General features: G+C 34.9%; 1 protein-coding gene across 1 annotated transcript in view; it reads left to right on the forward strand.

The window, feature by feature from the left end:
* The first annotated feature begins 7,522 nt into the window (after window positions 1-7,522).
* Window positions 7,523-27,979, forward strand: part of LOC143240755 (homeobox protein cut-like) — a 181,597-nt gene continuing 161,140 nt past the window's right edge. The window contains exon 1 of the mRNA XM_076483718.1: window positions 7,523-7,654. The gene's annotated coding sequence lies outside the window, so the exon portion shown is untranslated. The remainder of the gene's footprint in view (window positions 7,655-27,979) is intronic.

Consider the following 27,979-nt stretch of genomic DNA (forward strand, 5'->3'; position numbering starts at 1 on the left):
AAAGGTTAATCGCCGTTATGCTAATTTTTCGAGTTATGGACAACAAGGAACGTGTTATAAAAGAGTAATATTATTAATTTACAGAAATAGTTATTATTTTGTTACAGTATTGTATTAGAATTCTTAAGAGTAAATAAGAATGTAAATTTAAAGAATTATTAGGACCTTGCAGATAAATACTTCAAGAATCGTCTTCAATCTTGTAAAGTATTTTTATGTCGTGTTTTAAGGCAGAATCTCTCAATTTTTTTCACCTCAAGACTTACTTAGTTCTTTGATATAACAGTACAAACCAACATATGTATTTGTAAAAACGGCCATTTTACATATATATTTTTCTCTACAAGTGATCACTGATCGACATATGTATTTGAAGACTTACTAGTTTAGAGCAGTTACAGTTGTCCTGGCCTGCTGCGGTTTGTAACTGCTCGCATCTAGGTCGAGAATTACTGTTTAGAGGCTATGTGTTTTGGGCAAAATATGAAGTTTGTCTTGTTATTTTTTAAGCATATAAAGATAGTTTTATGTTCAAGGTGTATGTTATTAGGAGTCAAATATCAAACTTATTTACTCTGTTAAATCTGACATAATTCATCGTTTATCTCATGATGTGGATATTTTTATTACGTCATACATAACCGATGCGAATCTATAAAACTTGTAAACGCAGCGTTTAGATTAACCACCAGCGACTCACCGAAAATGACCCACAAGTGTGAAGCATTTTCCTCGCTACTAAAAGGTATAGGGTCACGCTTTTAGTGGTTAGTATTGAACAATCTTAGTCAAAGCTCAATAAGCTCAGGCTTAGCAATAAATTTTAGGCTTATTATCGGTCTTCGAGCTCATTTCCTGTCGGAATTCTGCAAACGAGTGTAGTTAGATTGGGAAGTACTTGTAGAAAGTGAACAAACAAAACCACTTGAATAAGGCGAGGGTGTCACCAGAGTATCGTGATATGGTTAAAAACAAAACATAGTGTATTATACGTTTCTCTTTAAATCTCTTCTATTACCTTCTATGTACCTCTCACAACTATACAAAAAACCTCTTGACAAAGTTATTCGATTTCTCATTATAAGCAAATTTGAAGCTTTTTCTCACGCCTAGCACATAATCAAGATATGACGTCATTTCCGTTTGGAAACACATTGCTTGCAGATGGTTTTAGCGTGCAGATGATAATTAAAATAAATGGTGGTATCGCTACGTTGTGACAAAATACAATGAAATGTCTCTTGGACGAGTTGTTCCCATTGAGAAACAAAGTGAGAAAAAACAATCTGCCACAATGTCATGTTTACCAAGAAAATGGATTTTCGATTTTATTGTAACAAGATGGTCCTGTCAAAGTATTACTTACACAGTATAGAGATAGTTTTACTAAGAGTCAGGCACACAGTGAGAAGACAAGCATGACAAACTGTAAGAGTCATGATACACAGTAAAACAAACATACCTGACAAAGTCAGGATCATCATACTGTAATTCTGCTAGACTGTATGAGTTATAAGTATGCACAGAGAAAAACTGCGCAGGCGCATTAAACACTTGACAACAACCAGTGTGCCTACGGCAAAGAGCTGCACATCTTAGCGAACAAGTCAATCTGTGAATGGAGGAATAACAACAAAAGACAGATGTAAATACGCTTTACTACTCATTTTGTATCACAACGTTAAAAGCTTAAGGGTTTCAAGAAGGTCTCACATTAGGTCATGGAATAAGTTTATTTATCTATAGTATTAAGTGTAGTAAAGTTTAGTTCCTAACCAAATTAAAACAGCGAAACTACACATAACGTTAATCTACTTCTTTATTAAATGTAGGCTTAATATTAGTTAAGTTTTTATAATGTACAGCCTATATAGAAGCCGACGTACACAGTTCGATATCTATGATTAGTTTGTATTGTTCTAGAAATATTGTAGTTGAATAAGTACTGTTGCAATACATATACTTATTTGACGGCAAGAATTTTATGGATTCTGTTAGTATATATATAATTATTTAGTAAGAACGCAAGTTTGTCGAGGTTTCAGTTACACAATAAGAAGTCAGGTGTGGCAAATCGTTGGGCACAGTACATAGGATACCTGACGTAAAAGTCAAGCAAACAGTAAGGATACAAGCCTCGTAGAGTTGAACTCGGTGAGAAGAAAGGTTCACAAAGAATCGGACACATAGTGAGAAGACAGGATTGGCAAAGAATTAGGCACACATTAATAAGAAAGGCCTCATAAAGCCTTAAACTCGGTGAGAAGACAGTGTTGGTAAAGAACCAAGCAAAAATTAAGAAGACAGACATTATAAAGAATCGAGTGATTAGTGAGAAGTCAGGCTTGACAAGAGCCAGTCACACAGAAGGAAGCCACCCACGTCTGGCAAAAATTCAGGTACACAGTAAGAACATAGGTTTTGCAAAATGTTAACCACCTAGTGAGAAGATAGTGTTGGCTCACACATCTACACTTAACAAAAGCACATAAATCAAGATGAAACAAAATACGTGATCTAAAACAGAGCAGTTGAGCGTGCCTAACTTGAAAAGCTCGAACGTAAATGGTTTTTCAAACCTGATTTATAAGAAATGTATAATCATAGGTTGTATATCTGTAGAGTTAATAATCTGGCTTCTGTCAAGTTGAATTATACTTAGTACACAAATAACATACAATATAAAATACCTGTTTGTTTATAACGTTTGTCACAGGATATGGAATGTCCTTACATTAATAATTTTCCTCCTGAATTACTAAGCAGTCGTATATTGGCAATATGATTTATCTCTCTTTTGTTTTAAGAAGTAATAGTAAAAGTACTTACACCAAGCGAGACATTCATTTAAGTGGTTTCACATTTGCATAATTCTCCAGCACTGAAGGAATGACTAATAACATGCAGGTAAATTTGAGAAGCTTTCAACCTCGTGACTGGGAAGAAACGGTTAAAATAGAGGACTTTAGAATCCCTTTAGAATTTGCACAAAGAATCTTTGAAACATGGCGATGAGAAGTCGCCAGGTTGGGAAATCTTTTTCACGAATAAATGTACAGACAAATATCGCTTATCGATATCCACCATGAAGTGGGAAATAAAAATAACTAAAACGTTATTTTTCAGTTAATTATTTCACGTCACTGGTTGAACATGTGGTCACATTAGTTAGAATATGAAATAATAAAGATAGTTAACGTACACACCTTAGTACTCAAGGAATTAAAATAACATTGACCGGACGTGTGTGTATAAATATCATAAAATAAATGTGTGTGTGTATATATATATATATAAGTTAACATAAGACGTAAATAGCATTGCATTTATGCTTTAATGTAGACCATGGAATAACTCTATATTCATAACTAACAAAATTGGGCCCGGCATGGCCAAGCGTGTTAATTCGTACGACTCGTAATCTGAGGGTCGCGGGCTCGCATCCCCGTCGCGCCAAGCATGCTTGCCCTTTCAGCCGTGGGGCGTTATAATGTGACGGTCAATTCCACTATTCGTTGGTAAAAGAGTAGCCCAAGAGTTGGCGGTGGGTGGTGATGACTAGCTGCCTTCCCTCTAGTCTTACACTGCTAAATTAGGGACGACTAGCACAGATAGCCCTCGCGTAACTTTGTGCGAAATTAAAAAAAACAAACAAACTAACAAAAATTTATAATTGAGCATATAAGATAGATAAATAGTTTGATTTATTGTAACTTACAATATGAAATAGCCACACACTTATTGCTTACAATACAAAATGGCCATGTATTTGTAACTTAAACTATAAAATAACCGTGCAATTATACGTTAACACTGATCATGATATATCAGATAGTTTTATACCTCAACATTAGCACAAAATAGATGTGTTAAATGTTACACAGTTCTGTAATTCAACGCTGTTTAACACTGTTGCTTTTTCATTATTATGAGAGTTAACACAGAATAAGCATTTCTGTTGATGCATTCGTGTCATTCCAAACGTGACGGTGGAGATGAAATTGTCCCCGATTTTGTATCATATACAATGAGTTCTCTTTGGAAATTGGAAATTTTTATAAGCGCTGGTCACGAGAGAGTAGCCAGTAAGTCTCGGTTCTTGTCACTTTTCGTTACCGTTTCCAGTATAATTAAATGGAGGATTATGGATATATCGTGATAAAACCGTTCTAGTAGAGGCGGTTGTGACCCTATCATTTCGTGATTAGTTTGCGTGTCCATTAAAGAGGAAAGAAATGTTGAGAAAGCTATTTGAAAGTTGTAGTGTGTTAAATTGGACGCCACAGAGGCGGACAAAGCCGAGTAGCTACGACTGTCCCAAGAACAAAGTTTTGTCTTACAACGTTCAGTGCTCTTACTTGTTCTAGTACGTTTCGTGAATCACTGACAGCGACGTAGCCACTGTCATTGCGTAATCAGGGTGATCGCACCTTCGAAACAAAAGTCGCTTCATTTGCACGCCCTCCAGCCGGCGGGTGTGGGAGAAATAAGTGGTGGTTACATCTCTATTGAATGACCTTAACCTGCCCTGTAACATAAAACTAAGACTGTACGTTCTTGCCCCAGGATGAGTAATTTTATGATCTCCCAATACAACGATAATTACATGACAGTAGTTGGCTTTGTATGGGAGAGATAATAGTTGCGGGAAGCAGCTGGGTACAGTCAATAATTGTACAAAATACAGATAGTTCTTTATAATTTTCGTTAACCCATTTCTCTTATCCTTCTTCCACTAGATTGAAGTCTCGAGACGGACTGTTATCTTCTAATCGTTTCTCTCACACTTCTTTGTCCATCAGAATCCCAGAACTAAAGAATTGCAAGCATAACTAGATGCTTCAATAATAAATTCATAACGTAATGCAGACGAGGCTGTTACTGATAGATATGGTATTGCTTCTCTGATAATAGTTAGACTGAATGTACTTAAATGTGTTGTGTACCTTCAGTGAAATATACTACCATGTTAGTTTTGTTTGAATTTCGCGCAAGGCTATTCGAGGGCTGTCTGCGCTACTTGTCTCTAACTTAACTATTAAAGACTAGAAGGAATGAAACTATTCAAAACCACTCACCACCAACTCTTGAATGGTGGAATTAACCGTCACATTATAATACACCCACGTTCAGCAAGGGCGAACATGTTCGTTGAAGGGAATTCGAATCCACGTCCGGTAGAATCGAGTTCCCTAACCACAAGGTGATTATATAATACTTATAGTGAAGTAAAAACTATCATTAGGTCATTAAGTGGCTGTTTTAATTAAAACATAATCTGGAACTAGCTTTCGGTTTCTACATGGCTCATATTAATTGTTGTTATTTTCGTTAACTCAAGTTCCGGTTTTTTTAACATCTATGGCATGCTTATTTATTTTTACTAATTAACCAAGTATTATTAAGTGCTTCCATAAAGGAAATTAAAGAAGTATTTTTCTCTACTATTGTTGACGAAAGATAATTATTAACAGTTGAAATATTTTATTTATTACGTAGCTTCTCTTTTAAACGATGCCTTATATTCTTCTCAGGTTGCAATTTCACAACATAAAGATAATAGTTTATGAATCTTTAGATTGTATTATTACGCAAACAAATGTCATTTTAACAAAACGTTATCGAATTGTTTTACAAAGATCTCTCTCATTACTGTACTGTATTTATATGATTCACAGACACTTCACAAAACAAGAAAGGACACAATGAACAGTACTTAGTTTATATCACGGACTGCTTTGCTTGCTTTATATGCAATTTGTTTGAAAAGTGACTTCGGACGACTGCGTTCAATAAACCAATGGACACAATGATGTGAAATTTGACGTATAGATCAGTTTCATCATGCTGAAGGCAACTTACACATTTTCTTGACTGTGAAAACTGACTGAATGTGATATTCCACAATGTTTATTATAGACAGAGATATCAAGGATTGTGAACACATCACTCTACCTTGTACTTTGTTTTTCACAATGTTAAACATAGGTTTACAAACTGAGTTTCACGAAATCGTATGCACGATTTTCTAAACACTTTCGTGGTCTGTTCTGGCATACGTTGTGTACATGTGATCTGTTCTGGTCTACGTTATATCTACTGTGGTCCATTGTGGTTTATTTTATATGTATCGTGTTCTCTTCTGGCTTATTTCATACGTATCATGGTCTGCTCTAAATTTCTATATATGCATATTGTAGTCTATTCTAGCTTGTTTTATGTGTATTGTTTGAGTGGTCTGTTCTGGCGTATATTATAGGTATCGTTTTCTTTTCTGGCTTATCTTACACGCATCGTAGTCTGTTTTTGCTTACTTTATCGTGTATCACAGTCTATTTACTTTGTACGTATCACAGTATCTTCTTTATTGATATGTGTGCGCGTGTATCATGACTTGTATATGAATATACGTGTATGTATCGAAACATAAGAGTTTTGGTTTTATTTATATATATCGTGGAAAGCTCTGACCGCTGAGTGTGATGTATACCATGTGAGGCATTGTTTTAAAGATTTCCAGGATGCCTCTGATATTTCTTTATTAATGTATACTGTGAATATTAGCTTTGTAAGATAATATTTATAAATGGCTACGAACTTTTGCTTGTGTTTTTTTCACGTAAAAGGTGTATGCTAAGTAAATCATTGTTCCGTAAGATATAGGTTTGCAAATGGCCACGTGCATTTATTTATTAACGTAAATGATTTGTACTGTATGAATCATTGTTTCATAACATATAGGCTTCCAAATGACCACCCACTGCAAAGTACTGTGCCATAAGATACAGGTTTTCAAATGGCTATCCATTTTTGTTTTCTAACGTGAGAAATGCATGTTGTTTGAAACATCGTTTCGTCATGTACGAGTTTTTACGTGACTACTCTTTTGTTTTTTAACATGCTGTGCGAAGTATCGTTTCGTAATATACGAGTTTTTAAGTGAATAGCCTCTTTTGTCTTTTATCAGACAGGAAATTACCATAATCAACTTTTTTCAGTCAGAATGAGTAATCCTTTGATTACAGTTGAAAAGCTAGTTTTTTCTTCTTATTCGATTATTGGTAAGCATTCAACTGATTCAGGCAATCACGCCACAACGAAACGGTTTGTCATAATGAAACTTGAGATAGGTTAGTTCAGAAGGGGATGGATAAAAATTGTACATTAGACACGAAACGAGGTGTAGCTGGACAGATTTTCTTTAAAGCAGAACAAATGGTTTACCGTTCGTGATTATTATAATTGGATCAGATCGCTATCAACTGCTTGCTTTCGCCATATGGCGTCACGCGAGTGGAAAATTCGGTGTTTGAAGGCGGAAATTTGTTACTGTTTATTTCTTTATAATTTTTACATTAGTATAAAGTGATAACTTCCTATGTTCACTGCTCAAGGTCTTTTGCTCCTTCCATCATTCAATTTACCCTAACAAAAACTTAAAGCGTTGTAAATGTATAAAGGATCCCTCTGTAACCACCCACGCATAACGAGGGGCTTCACAGGTCTGAAAGCTTACTTATGCAGTCGCGTTTTTTCTCGGTTTTTACACGGACAGTCATGCTGTGTCGTGCAGGATTTAATAGAATTCTTTTAGTATAATACCATTGAAGAAAAACCATTGCCAGGAATGTCGGAAGCTTTGCAAGGTTCAAAGGTAGGCTGATTGTAATAGTTTTGGTGGCTCAGTTCTGTGTGCCCTACGGGTAGTGTGTCAATAGAATACATAGCACATTCTTATGAACTTCACGTGTTGCTTATTTCGGCTAAACAGCCTGAGAACGGTAACATAACAATGCCAGCCAGATTCAAAATTTGCTTATTTTTATGATTTACACTGAGATAGTAGTTTTTAGTGAAATACAAGACTTTGCAGAATATACACTAAATATTAATACAAACCTAAAACCCAATACTGGACATAAGAAAGCTGGCATTGATGCTGAGTTTTTGCGTCTCAACATCTCAACATAGTGTGCGTTTACCTTGTTCGATATGATTCACAGGATACTTTAGAAATACGTAGTTTCAACAGAAAACTACTTTTACGTAAATATATTCACATTTTTATGGCAACAACCCACATATACAATTGTGGCAGAGCTTCTTCCAACATTATTAAGAATTTGTGTGTACGTTGATAAACAGATATTCGTATATTAACAGCAGGGCGTCCTCCAACATTGTCAACAATATATTCGAATGCTAAGAGCAGAGCGTCCTCTAACATTTTCAACAATATATTTGAGAAAATAAATGTGTATTCTAACATTGCCAACAATATTTTCGTATGTTAACAGTATGAGATATTCTAATATTGTCAACAGTATATTAACAATATGGCCTTCTCCAGTAACGCTAGCAATGCATTCCTACAATAGCAGTAGAAAGCATCCCAAGGTCAACAGTAGCGTCAGAAATAGATTTTCCCCGCTGTTATCCAATCACTATGTTTTTTTATCATTTCCATTTGTTCTTGTTTGTAGACTTGTAAATATCTAAGAAAGACTGAGATTGGTAATTTTACTTGAGAAATAGAAGTGATTGGTGTATCCGATCTGTTTGAATATTGTTCAGTTCGTAATACGCTATAACACATGCTTGAGCAGTGAACACCTAACAGCACATGGATCGGTTCATTTGAGTTATCTGTATGTATTGTGTATATCGTGTCGACTATTCGCACGTAACAGAGGCACGTGAGTTGTTTGATTCGAGGTGTCTGTTTCCATTCAATACATGATGTCAACTATTTACGCGTGACAGGAACAAGTGGGTTGGTTAACTTGGGTTATGTACTTCCTTTCTGATCATGGTGGAAATTATTCTATTCCCAAAATCACGTTTGGTGGAATAAAAAAAATATTCTATTTTAAACAAGAATACCCCCCAAGAAGAAGAAAAAAAAAACAGGACATTTTGAAGCATTGAAAAAGAAAACCAACAAATAGCAGTTTCAGACGTGAAAGAAAAATATTTAAACAACAATATGTTTTAAATATCATAGTAGGTAACTCAAATATCATATTAATTTAAATTAAAACGAAATAGCAATAATAATAATAGTAACAGTGACACTTTTATATTTGTAGGAAAACAGTTTCTTTGACTTAATACTGGGAAAAATGCAGGTGATAAGTGATTAATCAGTCATACGAACAATAATAATGCTGCTAAACGTGGTTTACAGATTCCAATAAACTTTTGTTGACTTGTGTAGTGATGTCGGTCGTCTTTCTGTAGATCAGAATCTTATCAACTGTGATATACATGAACCTCAGAAAATTCTTCTATGAATTGCCTAGTGAGCCTGTTCTCGTTCTGAACTATCAGAACCTTACGATGTGTGGTATGCAGAAACTTGAAGAGGATCTTCTATAAATTGTCTAATGAGTCTGATGTCTTTTCGAACCATCAAAATTTTAACACATTCTCTGTAGACCTTAGGAGAATCAGTCGCTGAGTAAATCTTTTCCTCGGTTTCTCTTTTCATTTTTTTCATTCTAAGCAAAAATCGTGATAAAACTACCAAACAATTCAATATGGCTTATCACTGTATTACCGGTTTTACACAAACATTACACTGGTATCCAAGGAATTCATAGTCATGTGACTATGTACTAATGACTCAGGTTTTTATCATTAGTGGTTCTTCCAGAAATTTGTATTTGTCTTCTGACGCATAGAAAAACGTACATAAATAATCAATCTATTATAAACATTGTAAGCATTAAATTAAATTACTTGAAATTCTTTAGTTTTCTAAAGTTGTTGGTTGGCCTTGAACACGCACACTGTACCCATACGCACTGCTATCATCTGGAACTACATGAACTTGTAATGTCTCGCTTAACTGTGAATGGATAAGCTTCATTCAGCTCTGTATTTTAGTTTTTGTAGCTTGATTTACACTAAACTTCACCTGAACTTATAGCATCAAGCAGTTTATTACTATAAGAATTCAAATACATTAGTGATTACTAAACGATAGGACGTGACCTCTAAGGGGACCATGTACTGTCTGCGCTGAGTTAACATTTTTCTTTAGTCCTCGAGGTGTCTGAGAGGTGCATACATCATGTTTGTTGTGAGCTATGACAAACTGCATCAAGTAACACCAAAACTGTTTTCATCCTTGCAAAGATAAATGTGGGTCGTGACAACTAAAGCCCAGACGTGGGGTCATTTGGCAAATCTGGTTAAAAAGCACTGAAATACGTGCTAATATTTAATGGAAGAATTTTAATCACCTAAATCCCTTAATTCACCTGGATTTAGTTCGATGTGTAAGATCCCATAATTGATATGAATTTAGCAGTGTTTATGTTTTTTGCAGTACACGAGCTATATAAACACATGGATATATTGTCCAAAAACTTGCTTATACCAAAAGTATGTTATGACAGTGGATGAAACAATGCATCTGTCTATCTACTCTTATAATGACTTTGACATAACTGCAGCAGCTGCAGCATTGTATGAGGTATAGTTTCATAGACGACATTCCTTATATCTATTAGCGGCATTTAAGTTTGAGAATTGTAATTCCATTCTGTTGTAATAACAGTTTCAAATAACTATTTAGGCCTAGCTTCCTCATCTCTGGGATGGGTATAATTTTCTAATATATATATATAGTAATAATGCACAGAGAGTATTCCAGTTAGAAAGTTCTTATGTATTCTAGTGGTCAACATTCCGGACTTTGAATCGGAAGGTAGAATGTTCGATCCTGTATTCTGGCATTGCACGCGATCCATCCTTTAAGCTATCGGCATGTTATAAAATGACAACCAGTTCGTGTTAAAATAGCCGTAGATGCGAATTGTATTGATGACTGCTTCTATACCCCATGATCAACGGCTCTAAAGTGACAGCTTACCTGAACTCTAGGTATTTCTGACCAGCTCTGTCAGGTGATTATGAATGGATTGGCCGGATTCTTTATAGGAGGTGTCTGTGACTTGAAGACGACAAGTTTTTATGATAAACAGCTCAAAGTCTAATTGTTTTGAAGTAATATATATTAAAACAAGTCAAACGTGTATACAAATATTCGTAACGTAGTTAATTACCACAGTTGTATCCAGAGTTTTAAATAATCATTTCTTTTTGGGAAGTAATCTGGGTACTTCGCTCTAAGTGCACTTTTTGTTTGCGTACATAAAGAAAATTCAGTTTTATTTTGTATGTCACCGTTATGTGCTAATCACCTGTATTCCTTATTTCACGCATTTTCCATTAAGGTTTTGTTGTAATTGTGCGCACTGGAGATGATTTAAATTCACTCAGTATTGAGGTTAACCCGTATTCAGGTCATGGTAATTCATTCTTTTTTTCTTCTTGTGTCGTGACTCTTGCCTTAATCTTAAAGCCGAAAGAAGAACGACTTGATAAAACTGAGTGGGTCATAGAGTTAAGGTTGATTAAGGCTTTGCTTATCATGGTTGCCAATAACCTTGTTTTCTATGTACAATTTTAGGTGGAGCGTTAGGCTTCGTGAATTACCACTTTCTGTAACTAAACTTTTCTTTCTTATATTTTGCACGAAGTGATCTACAGTTGTAACGCGTTCCGCTTGCTGGTTACTTCTGTAGTTACCGAGTCTTCTACCTGATTGGTTGCGTTGATGACAGATGTGATATCCTAATTCTGAATTACCACACCCTTTAGTGACCACGATGAATGATTGTGATCTGCTTCCTCACGAATCACCGAAAATCTGTAATCTCTAGTTGAATCTTTGGCTCTAAAAACCATTTAATAAAAGATTTTTTGATTCGTGTTTTGGCGTGATGCACGATTATGAGCGCTTTTGGGTTAAAATGAACAATTTATGCAAAATTCTTCCGCCTATTACGTGTAACGCTCAAACGGAAGGCACTATCATCGTGCGACTTGTATCTAAGTTTCAGCTTAAACTCGTTTTTTTTTCACTACCCCAGGAGTACACTACACACTACATACACATTAGATCATAAAATTCTCAGGCACAGATTTTGATATTATCAGTTAACCCGAGGGTTTCATGACTCCATAAAAACTTGAAATTTAATGGAATTTTTATTCCACTTTCCCTTTATCACGCAGCGACGTAAGGCTTAATCTATGGCATTCCCACCAATATACATTTTGCGAACGAGCCGAAAGGAAATTCAGTTATTTATACTATTTATTACTTTAGGGCCAGGCGTAATTTGATGGTTAGTGTACCGGGTTGAAGGGTCTGAGTTTCGAACCCGTCAAACGCTGATGAATATACCCAGCACTTTCAGGTTTGGGCGCGATTAGGAAAAGTAACACTTAATCCTGCTGTTCTATTAATAGTAACACCTGACTGGCTGTTTCCCTTTTGATCAGTAGCTGTAAATTAGCCAGCTATACTTGATATTTTTTGATAGGGGGTTTGATCTGGACATTAAGCCCTTGTCTCATAAATTATCGCTCAGATCTTTGAAAGTTTGATAAAACGTATTTAAAACTGTGTACACTGTGCATACATCGACATAACAGGCAGGATAAGGGAAAGATCAACATTTTAACTCGGATTAACCAGTACAAAAAAAATATGGAAATATTTCCTTTGGAAACACATACTTTTAGGTGAAGTACGGATGCATTACTTCATGAGTTCCGTGGACAAAAAGAGACAGGTAGTGTTGTTGTCACTCTGTCATTACCTGAAAAAACAGAAAAACTCTATAATATTACGCCTTATTTTTATGTTTTACATGTGAAATATACAGAAACAGACACATAGACAAGTATAGCTATCAGGATATGATAAACGTTGTGGGGAGCAACTAGGTACTTAACACAGACGTCGCGCCAAACATGCTCGTCCTTTCAGCCGTGGGGGCGTTATAATATGACGGTCAATCCCACTATTCGTTGGTAAAAGAGTAGCCCAAGAGTTGGCGGTGTGTGGTGATGACTATCTGCCTTCCCTCTAGTCTTACACTGCTAAATTAGGGACGGCTAGCACGGATAGCCCTCAAGTAGCTTTGTGCGAAATTCCAAAAACAAACAAGCAAACAAACTTAACACAGACTCGATCACAGTTATTTAGGTTTCAGTTTTGTTTTTTGCTCTGTGTGTACGTCTACAATTGAGAGTACACCGACAAAGCATGGTGTTAATTCTATTTTCATTAATTCAGAGGGTGCAGCAGTTTTTATATTGTTGAACACTAACAACTTATTTATCTGTAAATCACTATGATTTTTATCTTTAAACAGTAAGTCATTGAATTACTTAACGATGATGTAAATCAAACTGATTTAATTTTTTAGTTTGTTGTTTTTCTTTATTTCTGATTATGTGCATCTGTTTTCTGTATTATATTATTGTGACATTACCTTGGAATTTCGTGTCTGTTCCATGTGTTGCTGCTGATGTGAGTTTACAGAGCCGAATTCTTCAAGTGTTATCATGGTATTTATTTTGATTTTAGATTTCGTATTTTTAAAGTATTTAAAATTTAATTTTTAGTTTGTTGTTTTTCATTATTTCTGATTATATGCATCTGTTTTCTGTATTATATTATTGTGATATTACCTTGGAATTTCGTGTCTGTTTCATGTGTGCTGTCAAAAAATATTCTTCGTATAAACGAATAACTGTACGCATTTTATTCAAATGCAACACTTGCTAATACATATACGTACAGAAAAAGGCAAGTAATGTAAAACAAAACATTATTTTTAAGTATATAAACTAGAGCCATTTGAAATGAGATGTCATTCTGTCTGTACCTTTATGTAGCTTGCTGATACCATACAGTTAATACTCTTGTCACAAAGCTTTTTAACTCTCAAAGCATATATTTGCTTTCACTTAGACTAAAAGAAAAAAGCACCCCAATAGCTGAGCGTTATGTCTGTGGACTTACAACGCTAAAAACCGGGTTTCGATACTCGTGATGGCAGAGCACAGATAGCCCATTGTGTAGCTTTGTGCTTAATTCAGAACAACAACAGCAGCTAAAAGAAAATAAATAATTTAAAAGCGTACAATGATGATAATTCAATTTCTTAACATCCTCTTATCACAGTCGGACAAATATCTTGTTCTACAGTAATTTATGTTGCTGTTTCTATACTGGTTTTAAATCCTAGTTGTCTAATTGCATGGGAGAGGATTGATTTGTGTTGTGCTTGGAAAGTGAAACTAGCGACACCTATCAACATTATTTGGACAGTCAAATGACTCGTTGACAAAGTATTTGGTATCACATGTATTCTATATAAAATCTCGTCTGTTTACTTTTTAAATAGAGATACGATACCATTGGTCCTACTTTGGTAAGCTGTTACTAACATTAAGTGAAATGCTTTCACTAACTGTATGACAGAGGAGATACCATGCAATGTACAGGAGTTACGACCGCTAATTGACAGACTTCAACTGTTGCTCTCACAAGCTGCAAGTTTTATTGGTTATCACATCAACAAGTATGTACGATGAACGTGTTGTGACGTCGATTCTGTTATAGCATTCACGCCTACAAAATGTGGATGTTTCATGTTTTTTTTTAATGCCTGAAAATAATCGATTCTTAGTTGGTTTTTTACGAACTTTACACTTTAATTAAATTTGTAAAGTTTTTTTTTTCTTAATTAATATTCTCTGTACTTTGAAGCATGCTACACAGTCAGTACTTGTTAGGTAATTGTTGTAAGAGTTGTTATTGTCGGCGAACTTCTTTTGTACTGTTAAATATAAATAAGAATGCAAAGTCCGGTGCACTTGATAATAAAGAAATCATTTTATTTCTTCGACTAAGAGTTAGCTTAACTAATTCTCACTGATAGATCTAGTTCATAATGTTAATACAACAATTTCGTTTTCCTAAGTTACTTGCTAAATTTTGTGTCAATGACTTCGTTGAAACAAGCTCAATAGTTACATCACTGAACTAACTAATCAAAACACTCATTCCTTGAGACAATTTATCAACATATTCATTAATCAATAATAACCTACTGAGACCCGGCACGGTCAGGTGGTTAAGGCACTTGACTCGTAATCCGAGGGTCGGTGGTTCGAATCCCCGAAACACCAAACATGCTCACCTTTCAGTCGTGGGGGCGTTATATTGTGACGATTGGTAAGAGAGTATTCCAAGAGTTGGGGGTGGGTGGTGATGACTAGCTGCCTTCTCTCTAGTCTTTGGTAAATTAGGGACGGCTAACGCAGATAGCCCTCGAGTAGTTTTGCGCGAAATTCACAAAAAAAACAACAACTTACTGTAGTCTAATTCATTTAAGTGTCAAGAAAATTCCAGACTTTAAGCTATGTGTTTGTTATTTGACCTCTAACCTCCATCTGGCCAAACATCATTAAACTGTCTAAATGAACACAAAACAACAACTGTAAAAGTATTAAGAACTCAGCAAGAATGCTGATATTTCTTAGTTTGTATAAAACTAAAGTACAGTCAGTTGACAACAGTGCCAAAACTAATGTAAGTATATAGCTCAAATCATCAGTGCTTTGATACGAAGAATCCGATTTTCTTTTGTTATTTCTTTCTGAATTATGTGCGGGCTTCGTACGAAACAAAAGGCAGACTTAACAATTTTATTGATGTATTTTTGTCCAGCAGTCTTCATTTTGTAAACACACTATTTATGTTACGTGAAAGAACTAAAAAAAAAGTAACTAACCAATAAGCAACATATGCACGGAAAATAATTATTAATTACTGGTTTTTGTACATTCATACAGTATACTTTGTACATGGGCGATGTGTAAAAGGAAAACACGAGATTACTGTCAAACACTTTCTCGTGTGTCAGAGATGAAAAATTCAATCTAATTATTACGAGTTTCTTACTTCCTCCCAGGTGGATCGGCGGTTAGCTTGAGGGCTTATAATGCTAATACTAAAAGATAGTCTATTGTGCAGCTTTGTCCTTAAACAGAAACAAACAAACAATTTTTATTTTTTTCATGTTTAAAACTATCTAGTATCTTAGCAGGGCCAAGCAAAGACGTTTCAAATCACAATTGATGTTCACTCTTAAATGCCGCTCTTAATTATATGCATATGTAAAGTGTAAAGTCCACGTACGTTCATATTTTTTTATATCGGCAAACTGTAATTTACCTGTTACTAAGACTTCATTTTGTCCGACTGTAGAATCTAACTAAGACAGTACAATAGTTGCCGTGGAAAATTGCTTTGTGAGTGTAATTTCTGAAGAGTGGATAATCAGACCTTTCTGTTCCCGGAGGGAACAGATTTTTTCTTTACTTCTTTGTATCTACTAAACACCTTGAAAAGAAAACCGAAATAAATTCTGACGCCGAGCAAAACCTGTGGTCTTCAACATCCTCAAGGGGATAAAGATCAAAAGGAAAACATTAATTAAAAGTGTCCCTTGCCGACGAGGCTGCTTTCCTGTCAGTAAAGGAGAAGATCAGGTGTTATTGATTTTAAATACAGTTATTAAAGCATCATCACAACTTTCCAACTATTGGAGAGGTTAGAAAAGGAAAGTGGCCGTGTGTCACTTTCAAAACAGGCTCAGATGTGGAACATATTACAGATAAAATATAAATTTTTTAATGAACATTCTTTATTTGAGCTTAACTTTTCAGCCATATTTTTAAGTAGATGAGTTTTTATTAATTACGTCGATATCCTTAGTTGTTTTAAATGTTTGAATCTGAAAGGATTGTTAAGGTATTTATACTTTGAAAGTATCTTGGAAGTTTTGAGTTTCTTGTAAAAATATTTAGTGAAGCATCTTGTGATGCGGTAACGTGAAACGGTAACGAATCTTTTTAAGTGTACACCATTGTGCTTTGAAATATTTGTATCCTTCGTAAAAGTTTGATATTTCTAAATTTTAATTATGATTTTTCTATCAATTTTGCGGTATTCTCCAAATGAGCAGTTGGAATATAACTAATTCTTTGGCCTGGCATGGCCAGGTGGTTAAAGCGCTTGTCTTGTAGTCCGAGGGTCGAGAGTTCAAATCTCCGTCCTACCAAACACGCTTGCCCTTTTAGCCGTAGGGCGTTATAATGTTCAGTCAATCCCACTGTTTGTTGGTAAAAGAGTAGCTCAAGAGTTGGCAGTGGGTGGTGATGAGTAGTCTTCCCCCTACTCCTACACTTTTGAATTAGGGACGGCTGGCGCAGATAGCCCTCTTGTAGCTTTGGGCGAAATTCAAAAACAATAAAATCCTTTGTTGCATCAGTACGTGTAAAACGTGTTGGGAATAATAAAATTGTTTTAAAGAAAACTTACGCCAATGTTTGTACCTGGATTTTGTTGTTGTTATTTATAAAAAGTTGTTGCGTAAAAAGGTTTCTAGATAATGTTTCGGTCTGGTTGTAAAACTAAATACGGTTTCGGTTTCTTTGAAAGGCCTTCGGCAATGAGATCAAGAACACTGTTAGACAACTTGCAGCTTTGCAGAAACACCTGTATATAGGCCTACGGCCCGGCATGGTCAGGCGGTTAAGGCAGTCGACTCGACATCTGAGGGTGGATCGCGGGTTCGAATCCCCGTCACACCAAAAATGCACGTTCTTTCAGCCGTGGGGCGTTATAATGTGGCGACCAATTCGACTATTCGTTGGTAAAAGAGCAGCTCAAGAGTTGGCAGTGGGTGGTGATGACTAGCTGCCTTCTCTCTAGTCTTACACTGCTAAATTAGGGACGGCTAGTGCAGATAACCCTTATATAGCTTCGCGCGAAATTCAAACCAAACATAGGCCTACGACGACAGCCCGAAACGTTGGTCACAACAACCTTAGACAACAGTTCTCCCAATCGCTCACCAATAACCAAGGACAACAGCAATCAGTTTGGGCAACAAACGTTGACCAAAGAAAAAAATGAAACACCTTAGCTAGCAGCAATCCAAAACACCTGGCTTTAACAGCCTTAGCAACAGTAATTAAGAACGTCTGAAAATATTCTTAGTCAACATATAAACAAAGCGTTATCCTAAAGCATCGTAGGCACATTCAATATAGCATCTTTATGTAGATAACACAGTAAAGGGTTCTTTAGGCATAATGGGCTAGCCATATGTTTAGTATGTTTCATTGCTCTGTTTGATGTTTATCATGTCCTTAATTTACCATAAGTAACATCTATAAACTGCAGTTCAAGAATACAGGAGACCTGTACATTATTTACTAGTAGTTCAACAATACAGAAACCTATAATTCATTACTAATGATGAGTAGAATTCTATAAAATCTTTATAATTTGATGACTCTTCATAAATAATTAAAATAACTAAGCTTTGTGATAAAAGAAAACAGTAGTTATTTTTTTCAAAGCAAAAATTAAAAGAAGAAATAAAAGTATTGTAGTCTTTTCTATTTTCTTAGTTTACATACCTTGCATAACATTTTGTTCAGCATATCTTAGTCATGATTCTTAAACGAATTACGAGCCAAACTATACATTCAGTTTTACAACACACGAATAAAAATGATGTAATTGAGTAATGCCAAGTTGATTTATTTTTTCTTCGTGTATGAGATGTAACCTAGTGTTTAAACTAAAGAAGTAATTTAGTTTTTTATCACTAAAACATAGACGGCACTACAGGATTAAACCAAAAAGCAAGTTTTTAATGTTGTTAATATTGAAACTTTATTTATATCTAAGCGATATATAAACATTCTCTTTCGTTTCTTACAATGTATTCTTAAATTGGGTTATTCTTTTGTAAACAATTGGTCCTCGTGAGGGTTTCCATGGTAACCAGGGAAGACCAGATTGTGGTTTACCATGAGAGTGTGCGGTGTCGCGCACCAATGGAATCAGTGGGTGACAGGTGATGGACCATTATTTCTACAGCAAAACGTTATTCTAGTTTTGAGAGATAACACATCTGCTTCGCTGACTGTTGGAAAGACAAAAAGAAATAATTGAAAGTCTTGTAGATCAGAATAAATTGCGAAATATTATGCATGAATGAAAAACGAATTAAAAATAAAAGGTCTGAGTTTGCCTTTTGTTACACATGACGGAAGGCCATTTTCTGTTAATAACAGTAGTTCTCACAATTTGTTGCTCAGGTAGGTCAAATTAAGACAAGGCCCAGAGAATCATAATTGTCGTGAAGACGCAATTGCGAACATTCAGCTATTCGACCTTGTTTCAGATATAACTTTTGTTGTCCAGATGGTGCAACAACAGTTACCATGATTATTATTTATACACCTGTCCATTTAATAGTTTCATGGTAGCTTACTGTATATTTTAGCAACGAATATTTGATTTCTCTGATAATTATCTAGTTTGCGAGTTGAATGTTGTGTACATTACCGAATGCTTCTGTTAGTCTCTGAGCTTGGTCGCGCTGTTGCTTATTGCATAGACGTAGCAGTTTACTTTTAAACTCCAAAGTCATAGTTACTGCATGTGGTATTAATACTGACCAGTAAGAAGAATACGCAACTTCATGCTTCCTAGAAGGCTCCATAACGGATCCGAAAGCTCGCAGAAATAATTAATACGCAAAGTTTAAAATATGGACAAAGGCGTATGTTAAATATTAAATATTGCAGTATAATTTTATTTCTTCACTGTGTGTTATAATTTTCTGTTTAACTCTTTTTTTTTATAATGGAAAAGTTATAACTACTAGTGGTTGAGTGTTGTTTTATGTAGATATTTGACATACTATTAAGCATCAGTAGCAATTAACTTTTATAGTCTTTGACTACATTGTATAGATAGTGCTGTCTGTCAGGCTATATATAATCAGTCTAAGGAGGAACATATTTGAAAACCAATTAAATAGGGATACCTCCTAAGTATGTAAAGACCTTACAGTTCAAAACTGTAAGCCCGAAGACTTAGGAATGGACAATAATTACTCACACAGTTTTCTGTATTTAACAGTGATTTTAACATGCATGGATATTTTCGATATTTCTTATTTTGCTTTACAGGTAAGAAGATATGCGCTACTACACACACTATCTAGTTTACGGTTAAGGACGCTTTGTTCACCAGTGTGGGGTAGTAGTACTTAAAAAATACGTCGTCACCATAAACAGAAGGAAAACACGCACACACACACACACACACAAAACACAAACTATAGCATGTAGAATGGATTCTGCTTTTTAGCGAAATCTCAAATCTAAGTTCTGATTATAAAAACAAACTATGTGCCCACTATGGGTTTTATAATGTATTCTATAAATTGCTCCAGATTCATATTTTGTAGTGACAAAACTATGCTTGACATAGTTATTAAGTTCTGGTTTTGCTACGACCTATAGGACTAATGTAATGTAGAAACATATAAGCTTACATGAAATACCATTATCCATATTATGCAGGATTGCAGTTTCCAGAAATGTTAGCTGTCATTAGCCCATGAGGTGACAGGTTTTAGTATCAACACAGAGTATTTTATATTTGGACTGAATGTGACCTTCTACGTACGTTTTGTAATTTTTTTAATGGTAATGTACTAGCTTCTTATATTGTGGTGTTATATGGTTTTCTACTGTCTGCCTTGTGAAACTTGCGTTGGTGGTTTATGGGATTCTTATAATGTCTGTCTTGTTAAACATTATGAAATGTATGGGCTTCTTCTATAAGCTTTCCTATAAAACTTACTGTGGTGAACCTTATTTTATGAAAGTTAGTGTGAGTATATAAGTTATTCTACTGTCTGTTTTGTAAAACTTGTTGTGTAGTAGTAAGGGTATAACTCACAAAATCCTATACGATGTGTATAAACATTCTGTTTACTGTCGTTAAGTCTCCTGGTGGATCAGCAAAATATTTATGGACTTACAATGCTAAAAACCGAGATTCGATTCATCGCATTAGACAGAACCCATTTAGCCTATTGTGCAGCTTTGTCCTCAAACAAAAACAGCAACAACAAACAAGAAACCGTCATATAATGAATTATTTTGTCTACGCCGACGTAAACCTAAATGGTTCCCTAACAGTTTTAATGCATAATACTTGAAATTAGCTACTTTATACCATATCTGACGTGAAAGTACACAGTACCAATGGATGTAATATAAACACTCATAATACTTCGTATTCGGATCACTTTATTACTGTTGGTTGAGTGTGATACACCAGAGAGTTGGTAAGTAGATTGTTTCGTTGATCTAGTTGAATGTTTTGGAAAAATAAAATAAACGATCAGCTCACGATTGATGGTCATTTATTGATCTATTATAGGGAATAATACTGAGCACATTTTGGAAATTTCCTACCAGTCAGTCACTCCTGTAGTCAACGAATCCTCAGATGTTCCGGTTCTATGGCCTATTGTTAACAATGAAACTCTTGATGGGACCGCATCATCTTAAAGAAATATGAATATCGTTGTGTTCTTCAGTAAAAATATCCACTTATAAACGTGTATTAACATTGTTCACTAATAATCATATAAAAATGTACATGTCTATGGAATGAATATTTATTTTTATCCGTTGAACTGGTGTGGTGGGTTAGTTTCATTGTAACCTTAAAACCACTAGTTTGTTTGTTTTTTGGTATTCAAATAAAGTTATTCAAAGACTACTTACACTATTCTTTCCTAATTTTGAACTTATAGATTAAAGGAAAGGCAGCGCCAACTTTTTGGCTATTCATGTCTGACGAATAGTGAGATTTAACAGACACTATCATAACACACTCACGGCCCAAAGTACATAACGCCATTTTATTTCTTTAATGCAATAAAAAGACATAAATCAGTGAGCTGTAGATGTATAGTCCGGCATGCTAACCACTTGGCCACGCTCGATCACAGGTCAACTCAATAACAGAAATGAAAAAAGTGGACATCTTAAAGATTGGCATTTACTGGTCGCTTGGGTGCAGAGAACAAATAAACAAAGCTGAAACTGAAAACAAATGAAGGTCATTAGTCACTATTCGTGTGTAAAAAACAAGGATTCATGGAATCTGACTCTCAAATATAATGAATACTTTTAGTTGAAATTTCGCACAATCTGAACATGTCATTTTTTCTAATCTTCATACACTAAGTCAGACCCCCTGCTTGGACAGCAGTAAGTCTTCGGATTTATAATGCTAAAATCAGGGTTCGATTCTCCTCGGTGGATACACCAAATAGCCTGATGCGACTTTACTATAAGAAAACACACACACACACACAAAGCCAACATGACAAACTCCGAGATATGTAAGGTGTTTATTGAATAATTCCGCTCAGTATTTCTCACTTCCGTACCATGAGACAACGGTAAGTCTTCGGATTTACAACCCTACTATCTCAGCATCGATTCCCCTCGGTAGACACAGCAAATATTTCTATGTGGCTTTGCTATAAGAAAACACAAACACACTTTTAGTTTTACATGTTTCTAATATTCTAAAACTGCTTTACTTTATAAAACTGCGAGGATTAATATAAAAACAGGTAATTATGAATGGCTATATTTAACACTGCTACATTTTAACCTTTTCAAATGCTGATTCATAGAAAATTGCAGCGAAATATATAATGTAAATTCAAAAGTACTTAATAAATTATTACATTTTCTGCCTTGAGAGGACTTGCGTGCACACACGAATATGTGTATGTGTGTTATATACTGGAATTTAGCATACAACACAAAAAGAAAGTTATACAGTAAGCTATAAGGAAGTACGAATCATAAGGTCCTCAACGAATTATTACACCTTACTTAAGGGCAGTGAATGAGAAAGGTTTGCAGCAAAATAAATAGTAATTTATACAACCGTAATGATTGCTGCACTATACGGAACAGGATGGATGCAATACTTCAAAGGATAATACTAATACCAGTCTCATAATAGCAATACTTCAAAAGATAATACTAATATCATTCTCATAATAGCAATACTTCAAAAGATAATACTAATATCAGTCTCATAATAGCAATACTTCAAAAGATAATATTAATATCAGTCTCATAATAATCATTACATTGTGTACAAGAAGGAGCTATTTCCAGTAATAATTGTAGAAGTCTAATCCTTGTGAAAAGCAATCTTGACCCTTCAGGTTATATATATATATATATATTCAGCACACCCACCTGTAAAAATAGATATCTTTCTCTGAAGGTTATCTCCCTTCACTGGCAAGAATTCCGTGGTCTTTGTTTTGATATAAAAGTAAAATACTTGTTGATTTATCAACAAACGGTGAGTCAGCTTATTTCTTTTAGTGCAAAGCCACATTGGGCTATTTGCTGTGTCCACTGCAGGGGATCGAACCCAAACATTTTGCGTCATAAGTTCATGCTTGGAATTTTGGAGTCAACCTTTTGCCTCTTCAATCTTTCAGTCGTACAAAACATTTCTAATCTTCGATATTGTAAGACACAGCCACAATATACATTCCTAGCAACGGCTCTGAGTTTGTTTTTTTATTATTCAAGTTCAAACTTTTAGCTAATAGCTCTTGACACATTTAAGCTCTAATTACAGTTTTGGACTCAGAAGGTAAAATCCTTACGATCGATGTATTTGACCACGTCTAATATCTCATACATTAATTTACTCTGATACTGTCTAAAATAATTTTAAGTGCTACAGCTATTGAAAATTCCTTCTTGTTTTCACTTTATTATGGTGTTTATTCAGACACTTAAACCCTCTAGTGGTATATTTCAGTGCTGTAGCTTTAGTAATAAAAACTTCTTTATATGATAAAACGATTTTAATCATTTATAGCTTCGACATAGATTTAATTAACAGCAACTTAATACCTGGTCAGCGCGATTTGCTTTTATATACAGAAGCCTAGGAGTCACGTGATCAAAGTTCTAGAATGATCCCAACATTCTTAGGAAAATGGTAGCTAGTTACCATACGATTTCTTAAGGTGTAAATGACCTTCTATATGATATTAGAATTACATATTTGATATACCAATGATGTGTTGCGCGTGTTACAAAGTTATCGATTTTTCCAATAATAACACTTGTTCGAATGCATGATCAAATTCACTGCACTACATCGTTGTCATTAAAGCTTTTCTTTTTTAGTGAAATTCTAAACTGGCTTCCCGGATCACAACCATTTCTCCATGTACAGTTTTATTTCTCCCATGCACAGTATTACCACAGCCATAGCCTTCTGTTTCCTTGTTTTATTCTTGTGCTAAATTTCGGACAAAATTAATTTTGTCTTGTCTAATTAAGTGAAAGAAAACAATTATCGTTAATCAATATTCAAAAGTTTCAGATAGGAAAATTAATTAAATACCCATTTTCATTTTCGTTCCCTTGTCTGTCTCCTTGTATAGTATTCACAGACAAGCATTAACTTTGTCCTTATAGCATTTGTAGAATCACAAAATGTATTGCTTTTCTACTTGACATTATTCTCAAACAAGAATGAGCTTTATCTTTGTGCAATATTCATAAAAATAGCTTTATCGTTGACAAGATTTCTTTTTTACGTGATAAGGGTTTATTTTTATACGAACAAGACAAACAAATTTTTACGCCTGTAAGAAGAGAGGAGAAGCACCATATTTTGTCTTTTTACAAGTATTCGCATACAAGTAAGTTAACTGGCTTTGTTTATGTACAGCGTTCACAGAAACATAAATTATATGAATTTTCCTTTGTGGAATATTTACAGGAAACAAAGGTTTCTGTATATCCTTAAAGGCATTTTTCTTCATAATTGTATTAATTATAGGTGAAAGTACCTTTTCAATCCTATATTCATTCAAGTTTGCTATATGTGTACCGCTTATTGCGTTCTTCAATAAATTTCACTTCATCTGTACAAACCTAACTTCGTCAACATTACGCTTTTGTGTTTAAAATCTTATCATCTTCCTCCTGGATACGTGTGATTTTTTCTAACAAATAAGATAATGTATTAATCATGACAATACTTGATTATATGAAATGGTGTTCTTGGAGTGATATGACCAAACGTGACGAACGTATTCAAAATTTGAGCTCTTAAACTCATTACATACAAAATAACTGCTTCTGTAATTCTTTTTGGTGAAGAAGCTTTTCTAAAATTCTGGAAAATCAACAAAAAGGACAAAGAAAGTTAAGTTAAACAAAAATATTAAAAAACACAAGAGTAAATTTAGGAAAAGATGCTTGAAACACAAGGTCAGTAAAAAGACATAAATATATTATATGGAAATTAATAGAAAAATTATAAAAGAAAACGAATTATTAAGTCTGTAGAGAGTAAAAGTACAAAATATAAATGGAAGGAAACACAGAATGAAACAATTTTTAAGCATAGGATTTGGATCATTTTGAATTTTGCGCAAAGCTACTCGAGGGCTATTTGCGCTAGCCGTCCCCAATTTAGCAGTGTAAGATTAGAGGAAAGGCAGCTAGTCATCACCACGCACCGCCAACTCTTGGGCTACTCTTTTACCAACGAATAGCGGGATTGATCGTTACATTATAACGACCCACGGCTGAAAGGGCGAGCATGTTTAGCGGGATATTTATTCGAACCCCCGACCCTCGGATTGCGAGTCGAGTGCCTTAACCACCTGGCCATGCCGGGCCTTAGCGTAGGAGAATGGAGGATTGAAAAAAGCAAACTTTACACAGAATTGCAAACAAAATAAATATGAACATAAACGAGAAATAATAAAATGTAAAAGGGAACACACAGAATGAACAAAGAAGCTAAGTGAGGTAAAATAATGAAAACGGAATGATGTGGTATGAAAGTACTTGAGAAATATAATTAAAAAAAAGACGTGCAAGAAAAAATATGACTGAAGGTAAAAGTGATCATCGAAAAGTTTCAAGAAATAGGTTTCACGCTTGTTGTGGTTGATAACATAGTAAAATACCTTTTTACAGCCTTATTATATTATATATATAATTCATGTGTAGACGTTGAAGAGTTTCTTGATCTCGACACGACATACTTTAAAAAGCTAGTCGCAGAAAATCTCTTCACTTTGGCGTTTATGACATTTCTGTTACGACTTACAGATATTGTGCACTTTTATACACATTACTACAGCAAATCTAATCAAACCGATCCGCAATTCACGAGCAAGAAGATCCCATATCTAGCAGGCCTCCGTGGAATAACTCCTGATAAAAGGTTTCACGCCAATAATTTTACATTCCAGACTAACACTTCTGGGCTGTACGTGTCATTAAGTAAGGTTCAAATTACAGTCGTAAGAGAGCCAAGCTCCGAGTATCGGCTTTCTGTCGCTGCCCAAATACTCTTACTTTCGTTTCTTTACCGCTTTTTCGCCGATTCCTCGATGGGTTTATTGATCGCCTTCGTAGATACGAAACGTCTGCTTTATGCCGACAACAGAATGGTAATGCACGGTTTAGTTTCAAGCATATGTTTATAGTTTGCAGTGTGAGTCGGATGGTAAGAATTGATATGGGATATTTCCAGCGAGAAAGTGTCTTTGAAAGCCTGAATAGATACAGCTGCGTGGGAAGCCATCTCACTTCAAATGACCCTAGTGGTTGAATCTGAAAAGTGGTACCATTATTAATGCCGTGGTACTTAAGAATCCAAGGCCGCCGAAGCTTATAAATCTCTTCCAGAACATGATATAATCGCTCATGATTCGGGCCTGCCCATAAAGAGAGTCAGGCTTTGTTACACAGAAGTAGAACCATTTCATGTGAGAGAAAAGCCTGTAGATCACGAAGTTGTGGCGTTGCCAGTCAGCAGTAGATTCCACGAAATATTGAAAAGGTCTTATTCTCTTGATAGTCAGGTTTATTAACTAGGTTTGTTTGATTTCTATTAGATTTCTACAGTATTATTCTCAAGGTTGACACTCTGGGAGTGGGAGTATTTTCTCACGAACATGCCCACTAAGTTGGGCTTTGTTTCTATTATTTTAACTCGCTGCAAGTAAGTAAAGCTTTTATATACTTTTATAAAAGTTGTGAGACTACTGCACAGTGCATGAACTATATTGTTCTTTGGTGGGACTGCGGTAAGTTTACCGTCCTACACCGTTAAATCCGAGATTCGATTCCCCACAGTGTACATAGCAGACAACCCAATGCGGGTTTGTTATGAAACGAACAAAATAATGGAATGTATTGTATTTTGTAAAAAGGGAATCCCTGATAACTTTTACGTCCCATCCACGTTTTGCTTCTCCTACCCTTAAATTGTGGTTGTGAGTCTGTACTTTATGCATTCAGCCACATGTTAGGTTAAAAAGAAAATAACTTAGCGGGTAATATGTAGAAAACAGTTGGTACTTTCTGTGATTTAAATAAAACATTTCGTTTAAAAATTGAATTTTCGATTACTTCCTCCTCCCCACCTCTTCTATTTTTGTTCATGTACAGCTGTGTTCGGTCTTTTGTAGTGGAGCTGATTGATGGTTGGCTATGAAACGTGATATTGATTACTAGCTATTAGACACAATAACATAGGTTCTTTTGATAACTAAATTAAGGTGCATAAGTAACCATATACTAGTGTATCAAATTATGTTTTAGTCTCATTTCTATGGTTTGTAATTGTTTTGTCAGCTACGTTTTCAAGTTAAGTTACAGTCTAGACACTAAATGCAGCTTTGAAAATGCGTACATGCAGTTTCTAGTACCAGAATTTGAGTTTTTTATTGTTAAACAGTGTAGTTGGTATCAAAAGGCAAAGCTTTGTCTACACAATGTCAAAACTTTCACTTTATTGCTATGTATATTCTCACGCATATATACGTAAAGCAGATTCTAAATCTACTACACTGTATGTTAAATGAGAAGATAAATAAAGTAAGTTACAACAAAGCTAATATAACGTATGTAAATTGCTGAATGGAAATATACTACACTGTCTTAGGAATTTTCATGCAGAGACTAAGTCATCATAATCACATGGAACAAGTTAACATGGGAATTTAGACAATTCATGTCGACTATGTTTACATCCACAGTGGATTATAAGAATGGAATAAAACTTAATATGGGCACATACTTAATAGGATGGATTTTACTGGGAGATATAAGACTATTTAACTTTTCACGGCAG

Source organism: Tachypleus tridentatus, chromosome 13 (genome assembly GCF_004210375.1).
Source record: "Tachypleus tridentatus isolate NWPU-2018 chromosome 13, ASM421037v1, whole genome shotgun sequence".
Classification (NCBI taxonomy): Eukaryota; Metazoa; Arthropoda; class Merostomata; order Xiphosura; family Limulidae; genus Tachypleus; species Tachypleus tridentatus.